The following is an 8,900-nucleotide window of genomic DNA, read 5'->3' as shown; positions in this document are numbered from 1 at the left end:
ATCTTCAACCTTTCTCATAATTTCAGTCCTAGTGGTCTTGATTGTCTTTCCCTCCTTGGAGATATCACATTTTTCCATTACAGTGATGGTAGTGTACTGACTGAACCTAGTAGCAACTATTTTGAATGTTTCAGTCAGAGATTTGTGTGTTAGAGGGTGAAATATTGATCTGATAAAACCCTGGGACTTTTATTTCGGTGAAGTTGGGAGAGTCCAATGCTGTGAAACATGTTGAGTGCCTCCTGAAGTGAAGGAGAAGGTGATGCATCTCGCCTCTCCTGTGACCAACAAAGAGGCACAAGGCCCACTGGACCTCTTTAGATTATGGAGGCAGCACATTCCTCATTTGGTGGTGCTACTCTGGGCCATTTACTGAGTGACCTGAAAAGCTTCTGTTTTTGAGTGGACCCAGAAAAAGGAATGACTGACAGTGCAGGCTGCTGTGGAAATAGCAGGTGGGGCTGCTACTTGGAACCTTTAGAAGCTCCTATAGGGGAATTGCAGCATAAGCTCCTTAAGATTTTGGACACCATTTCCCATGGTGATAACCAGTTCTCTGGTGGCAAGTTGATTACATTGGAGAGCTACCATCTTATAAGGAGCAGTGTTTTCTTCTTACTGAAATATAGACAATTGGTTCATATATGTATTTTCCCTTTCAACATGCAATACATTTGGCAAAATGACCAATCTGTGGGCTTACAGAATGCCCTCTCCACCACCATGGTGTTGTACACAGCATTGCTACTCATCAAGGAACTCAATTCACAGCCCCCAAAATGAGACAACAGCCCAGTGCTCCTGGAAGTCACAGGTCTTAACCATGCTCTCCACCATCCTGAAGCAGTTGACTTGGAAGGTTGGTGGAAGGGCCTTTTGATGAAGTCATTATAGTGCAAACCAGGTTGTAGTAGGTTAAAAGACTGGGACAAAGTTCTTCACCCATCAGATGAAGAACTGTGACCAGCTGAGGCATTTGCTCAAGGCAAAGAGAGCACAGAGGAGGGAGTAGAGTAAATGAACTCTAACCATGTGACCAGCATGAAAAAGGATTGCTGTAAAATTTAGTTGGGGTCCAGCTCTAAGGGTTAAGGGGAGAGTTAATAAAGAGGCAAACACACAGGATGGCAAGAAGTACCTTCTGTGGGAAAGTCAGTTCAGTTTATTCCAGGGTCATAGCAAGTTACACTAGGTTTCATAGTGCAGTTAGCTTTGTGCATGTGCGGATGATATAGCTTGCTTGCTTCTCAGAGTACACTAGGAGCAAATGTTTTCATAATAAGGTAATTTCTCCAAGCCTCAAGGATAGAGGAGTTGCAAAGCATTTCTAAGCCATTCAAACACGGGACCTATTGTCTGAGGGGTTTGCTTGACTTGAGGACATCACTTCACTGTACATTGACTGATCTGAAATCCCTACAACTCCCCTTTTTTGTTTTGTATGGCCTTTCAATTAGACATGCCTTATCTTCTTTTTAAGGAAGGTGGAGGGAGAAAGCAAGTCACACATTGGCAAAAACAAGCACAGCATAATAAGGCAAGTATCAATAAACATCCTCCAATGAAAAGCTGTTTGTTCCATGTAAAATTTGGTAGCCATTAGGTTAATCAATCTAATAAATCCCAACCTCCATCATCTTGTTGCACCTTTTTACAATGTATTTAAGATGATAAAATTCCTTTTGAATGGGGTTACTATTATCAGTTAAATTGAAACAACACATATTATAAAATTCCTGGCATCTCTTATGATGTAACAACAACAAATAATTAATAGCCCTATTATCAAGAATAGTTCGGTGATGTTGTTAAACTCTTAATATCCCCCAAGTCACTAGATGATTAGAAGACTGGAGGTCTCTTGGGTTCTTTTTGGAGGTCCCTTCTTGGAAGGGTCTTCTTTATCCAGGATCAAATGGAATTTGGGAATCAGATTGTGAAGTCCTTGATATCAACTCATGATGATTGATGGGTCTCACACACCCAGCAGGAATCCAGACAGGACCTGTAGGAGTAAGAACAGCAGCATATCCCCTCCCTCATGTAATCAAAGGTAACAGGGTCCAGCCGTATTGGATCTGGTGGAACTTGGTATTTTACATAATTCTTTGGTAGTGGTTCCTTAGGGTTAAAGTACCTATCCACAGCAGAGGACCAGTGATGAGTATTATCTTCATATTGTACATTAAGAGCATTTATTATGAAAAAGGCAATATTGAGAGCATTGTTAACATGAGAAAGGCTAGGTTCCCTTTTTTGTTTTTGTTTTAAAAGGCATATTTTAAGTACGTGATGTGCATGTTCAACTAAGGCCTGTCCAGTAGGATTGTGGGGGAATTCCATGGGTTAGAATTATATTCCATTGATTACAAAACTGAGCAAAGGCACTAGAAGTATAAGCAGGGGAATTGTCAGTTTTTAAATGATGAGTTCACCTATGGTGGCAATGCAGAGGAGCACATGAGAGATACAGGCTGAGACTTTCTCTGAATGATGTGCACTGGCCCATATAAGGCCCGAGGATGTATCTATGGTAACATGTAAAAAGAAATAGGGGTGGTTCCCGCTGCTACCTCCTCCTGGGTTGGGCCCTCGGTGTCTCATCCCCTCATGGAGCTGCTCCTGCTACCTCTGCAGCCATCTCCTCCTTCATCCTCATGCACCATAGGCGGCACTGACACCAAGATGTCCAACGGAGTGGTCTGCCAGGAAGCCAGTCATGCCAGGGTCTGGTACACAACCTCAGGACTGCAGCTGAATGCACAGCTAGAAGGTTGGTTTTCACAAGTACAGAAGACAAAAAGACCTGCTAGAACCATGATCGCACCCCATGCAGGATATATATGTACTGTGGGTCTTGTGCTGCACATGCTTACAAACAAGTGGATCCATCTATTACCTGGAGAATTTTCATCCTTGGGCCTTCTCATTATGTGCCCCTCTCTTGATGTGCACTTTCCAGTGTGGATACATATAGGACACCTCTGTATGACCTTCGTATTGACCAAAAAATTTATGGAGAGCTATGGAAGACAGGAATGTTTGAACGCATGACTCTACAAACAGATGAAGATGAACACAGTATTGAAATGCATTTGCCTTATACAGCTAAAGCCATGTAAAGATGCAGATTGTGCCCAAGAAGACTCTGCATTGCAGAGGGACTGGAGATCTGTATGATCTGTTTATTTCACAATTGACAAGGTCATAAGGATAAGTTTACCTTTATTCCTGTACTGGTTGAAGCTCTGAGTGAGTCAAAAGAACAGGAACTCAGAAAACTCTTCAGTAAAGATCTACCAGATCCTAGTAATCTCTTTGTGATTTCATCTGATTTCTGCCATCGGGGCCAAAGTTTCCATTATAGTTATTGTGATGAATTCCAGGGGGAGATTTATAGATCCATTGAACATCTAGACAAAATGGGTATGGATATTACAGAACAATTAGATCCCATACCTTTTAGTAATTACTTGAAGAAATACCATAACACTATATGTGGGAGACATCCCATTGGGGTGTTATTAAATGCTATCACAGAGCTCCAGAAGAATGGAATGAATATGAGCTTTTCCTTTTTGAATTATGCCCAGTCAGGCCAGTGTAGAAACTGGTAACATGTAAAAAGTTATGCAACTGGAGTACTCACAGTCCACTGAAGCTCTGAATCCTCATGGATACCACCTGCACGTTCTTACACTCTGTCCAGGGTCCCAGCCTAGCCTCTCCCAAGATATTGGTTCTGTTTTTTTTTTTTTTTTTTTCCCAGGTGTAGTCCTTCTTAATTTCAGTTCATTAAAAAATACTTTATAGTTTTGGGCAGTGGAAGGAAGGCTGGTCTCAAAAATATTTTGATTATAAAAGGTGACAATGTGAGGCCCAGTTGTGGCAGATAGTTTTTTGAAAGTAACTTGTAAAGCATTCACCATATTCTAAATTTACACTCTTTGCAGACTTGTGCACACATATTCCATTTTCAGAATAGTTTTGCAAATTGTACACAAACAAAAAAAAGGGTGGACTCCCCCCACCTTTTTTTTTGTTTTAATAGGGACTAATGTGGGAAGAACTGGCTAATTTGTCACAGTGCTTAGTTACAACTGTTAATGTGTGACCTGCTGTTGGTGTACTTGTGGGTACAGGGTGTCTTTAATTCCAACAAGATAGAGTATAATATCAATACTGCTAAATCTGCATGTCCTCTGTGTGACTGATAAGAGTGTTGCTATTTCATTTTTTTAAGACAAAATGAAAGCAGAATATAGAATCCAATGTATTGGTGTAGATAATCTAGTATCTAGTTGGGAGTACTTTTAAGTCTCACCTTCCCCTTTAAACTAATATTCATAATTGACTCATGTTTAAGACACTTTAATTTACAAATTAAATTGCAGATGGGAGCATTAGATTTAGTTTAGACTTAGGTGGGTAACAATATCAGTAAACTTTTCAGCTACATAACTTTTTGCAACCACAAAACCTGTAATACGCTGTACAGTAAGAAAGTGTTGGCATTATCAGTTGAACTGTAAATATAAAATGCTTCTTCCAATTAGTCTCTATGATGATTAAGTTTCTAAGATTTATCTGAACACCATTCAGAAACTTGTTTTGGGGAATTTGATAGTTATTGATGTACATCTGTTAAAATGATGACAGACATAACTCATCATTTCCCAGAAACCTTTTTTGATTAGAGTATCTAACATTTTGCCTCCTCTTTTTTGGTTTTGCTGGTTATAAAGGTTTGGATTGGAGAGGGCTCACTGGATCCCAATCCTTGGATTCAAATCATAATGTGGATAAGATAGGGAGGATGAATTACAAGGATTCATGGAGCGGGATCAGATTACCAGGAACATAGGAGTGGATTCCTGCCCCAACCAAACCGCATTCGTGTGGATTTTTTTATTCAACTTAATTGGCTATTCCAAAGATTTTTTTTTTTCCTATTTTTGACGATTGGAGTCCTTAAGATGCACGATGGAATTGTGTTTTGCATTTTTTGGTAAAAGGAGCAAAGCGAGGACCTGGAGATATACGCTGGAGCAATCTCCTTGGAAGGATTCAGCACGAGTAGATGGTAAACATTTAAAGGGGAAAGGGGGGGTTGTTTAAATAGTAAATCAGTAAGTCACTTCTAAATTTAAAGAAAACAAAATTGGAGTTGAAGAATAAGTAGGTTTCCAATTGGCTATTGCCGTTTTTCTTTGAAAAAATAAACATTTTTTTTTAAAAACTAAAAAAAAGAAAAAGGGTGGAAGCTTTTTAATAAAGAAATTGTATTTATAAATGACCCGTATTAGAATATAATAAATCTCCAGTTATAGACAATTACTACCCGTGTTGTACAACAGATACTTTCTATTTTAGTTGCTAATAAAGGGCTATACAATTAAAAAAAAAAAAAAAGATATAGGGGTGGAAGGGAGGAAAATGAGTTATATCCATCTGCCAAAGGGCACTAGAATGTAAACCTCAAGGGTTTACAGTTTCCCAAGTAGGGGAATAAAGGTGTGCATGAGAGCAATTATTAATTATGAAATGAGCCTGTTGAGAGGAAATAGAAAAGGTTTTCATTAAAGAGCAAGCATTTTGATGAAAAAAAATTGTGTGATTCCATGGCATCTGAAAAGAGAGGATAAAGTGATTTTATAGCAGCATCAGCATGAGCATTTCCTTCAGTGAGTGGTCCAGGAATCTCAGTGTGGCTACAGATGTGAGCAAGAAATACTGGAGCCATATGATCCTGTAAAAGAGTTTGAAGAGTGATAAACAAGGATAATGAATTAGCGTCCAAATGAGGTGACAAAATTGCAGAGGAAATATAAGGCATCTGTTTGGCTATATATTGAGAATCTGTAATGATATTTAAGGTGGTGGGAAACATAAGAAGAGCCAAAATAATTGCAGCTAATTCTGCTTGCTGAGAAACTTGAGGCAAAGTGTAATAATCAGTTCATTTTTTATCGGTGAATATAGATACCACACCCCAGTGTTTTCCTCCATCAGTATAGACAGTGATCCCATTGGAAAGTGGAATGGAGGAGATTATAGAAGAAGGAGCATGAGAGACTTGACACAATAAGGAAAGGAGTTCATCCAGAGGTGCATGAAAAGCAAGAGGAGCTAAAAAACCAGTTAAGACAGCTTGATAATAAGAATAATACTGTAAGTCTTTCCATAAGTAAGATAAAGTACGTGAATGTCTGTTCCTGTAAGAGATAAAATACAATTGCGACCATCTGAGATTAATGAAGCATACATATCAGCATATGGGAGAACATTTCTTCCTGAGAAGTGAGGAGAACATAACCATTCTATTATATACGTCTTGATTATAAATGGCAACAACTGCAGCAAGGCCATAAGGCTTTCTTGTAAAGATTATTAGAGATAAAGGAACATTGAGTGTTGAGAGTCTGTCTATAAGAACTGTAGAAAATTTCTCATTAATAAGCTGAAGAGCTGTAGTCAGTGCAGGGGTTAACTGGAAAACACTGGTGGGATTATGTTGTTTTTTCCACAGCTGTAAAAAAGGTGACAGCATATCAGTAGTTAAAGAAATATATGGTTGGGCCCAATTTAAATGTCCTAAAAATTGTTGCAAATGAACTAGGGAAAATTTGGAAGGAAGAGTCAATGTTGGAAGATGAGGAATAGAATAACATTGGAGTATTTTATGTTCTAAATAGTTAATAGGGAGTTGTCGTTGAATTTTTTCTGTGGCCAAATGGATGCCAAATTGTAATAGAACGTTTTGCAGTTTAGTTAAAGTATCTTTTGTAATTATTGGCCCAGTAATCAAAATATCATCCATATAATGATAAACAAGAATATGTGGGAATAATTGTCAAAAAGACTGAAAAGGCTTGTTTACAAAATTTTTGACACAATGTGGGACAATTTAACATACCTTAAGGAAGAACTTTCCACTGATATCTAACAACAGACTTATGATGATTGGAAACAGGAACTGTGAAAGCAAATTTTTCTTGATCATCAGGAAAGAGAGAAATAGTAAAAAAAAACCAGTCTTTTAGGTCTATTACATATAAGGAAAAATCCTGAGGAATTAGATTAGGGTTAGGCAATCCACACTGAAGTGGACCCATAGGTTGTATACATTTATTAATTTCTCTTAAATCTTATAACAATCTCCATTTCTCTGATTTCTTCTTTATGATAAAATGGGTGTATTCCATGGACTGGTAGAAGGTTCAATATGTCCCCAATGTAACTTTTCTTGAATGAGGGCCACTGTGGTTGCCACCTTCTCCTTAGACAATGACCGTTGTTCTCAGACGGGAGTGGTGACCTTCCATTTTATTGACCAGACAGTCAAATCCACAGAGGCCCCTACAAAAAAGGTGATTCCATAGACATTTGTAACTTGGGCAAGATGTCTCTGCCCCATATAGGAAAGGGAACTGCCATAATGTATGGTTGAATACGAGTAATAACTTGCTGTGGTTTGGAAGGGGTGGAGCATCACAACCATAGAGAGCTTTTAAACACCTCTTTGTTATTTCCTCCTATGTCCCAAAACTGGGGTGGTCCTTTGTAAGGGCCATGCACGAGGCCACATTGAGAGGCCTCTCAGCACTGGTGTCCAATAATCCTATGATTGACTGCTCATTTAAACAAAGGGTTAACTTTGGTCTATTTTCAGTAATAGGTAAACATGCTCCAATAATAGTGGAACCAAATCCTGTTCCCTCTTTCATTTAGGGGTTGTTGGGCAGTAATATAAAGAATCACAATTAATTGAGCAATAGAGGATCCCTTGGGGAGATTTAAGGGCATATGAGACCAAACTTGAACATATATTATACCAGTATAATCAGAATCAATTACTCCAGGAATTATGAATTTTCCTTCTTTAGCACTGTGGGAGTGGGGCAAAATTAAACCAAAGGTACCTTTGGGTAGAGGTTCTTGAATTTGGGTAGCAATTTTAAACAAACTTCCCCAGGGAGATGTATTTGGGCATCCTCAGAAGTAATCAGATCTATCCCTGTGCTCCCTCTAGTGACATGAAAGGATTTTGGAAGGAGCTTCTGTTTGAATTGGAAACATTTGTGAAGGCGACATCTGCAACTGCAGGTGAAAGCGTTCCTCCTCCGTTGGCCCTGGGTGGGGAGGTGACCCGTAATTGGGTTTCCTGACATGTCTGTTTTAGATCTGCATTGATTAGCCCAATGAAATCCTTTATGACAGATTGGACATTTCTGATTGCCTATATTGGTGGGCCTTTTTTTTTTTTTTTAATCTTAAAATTCTTTTGAAGGTCAGGATTTTTACAATTGTAACAAAGTTTATTGGAGGGCTTTAAAGCAGTGGCCAGTAAAGTCACTTTATGAGTTTCAGTTCCAACATTCTGACATGCCTTTATTAAATTAGAAAGTGTAGTATTCACTTCATGGTAAATAGATTTCATTACTTCCTTACAATTTTAGTTGACATTTTCACAAGCCAGTTGCTTGGTCAGAATATTGGTAGTCTCCAAATTGTCTACTTGGCTTTTAGTTAATCAATTAAAATTAATAAAAGACTCCCCCGAGGCTTGCTGAATTACAGCAAAAGACTTGGAAGGATCCTGAGTATCCGGGATCCTCCTCCCTGCTTTACAAACTAATGTTCTAATCTGGGCAATGGTGACTGCAGGGAAATGAGCTTGTTGTTATAATGTCCCTCTTTGATCCACACCAAACAAGTCATCATAATTAATATTAACATTTCCTTGAGTATTATCCTCAGCTTGAACATTGGCTAAATTAGAGAAAAAACACTGTATTTTGGGTAGGAGAAGTAACCATTTCCCAATGTTTTCTAATCATTGGGAACCAAGGCATAACTCATTCCCAGCCCCTCTATCATATTGAGTGAAATTACTATTA

This window comes from Sciurus vulgaris, assembly GCF_902686455.1.
Source record: "Sciurus vulgaris genome assembly, chromosome: 7".
Lineage (NCBI taxonomy): Eukaryota > Metazoa > Chordata > Mammalia > Rodentia > Sciuridae > Sciurus > Sciurus vulgaris.
The sequence above is the reverse complement of the archived record's forward strand: the minus strand, read 5'-3'. Positions refer to the sequence as shown.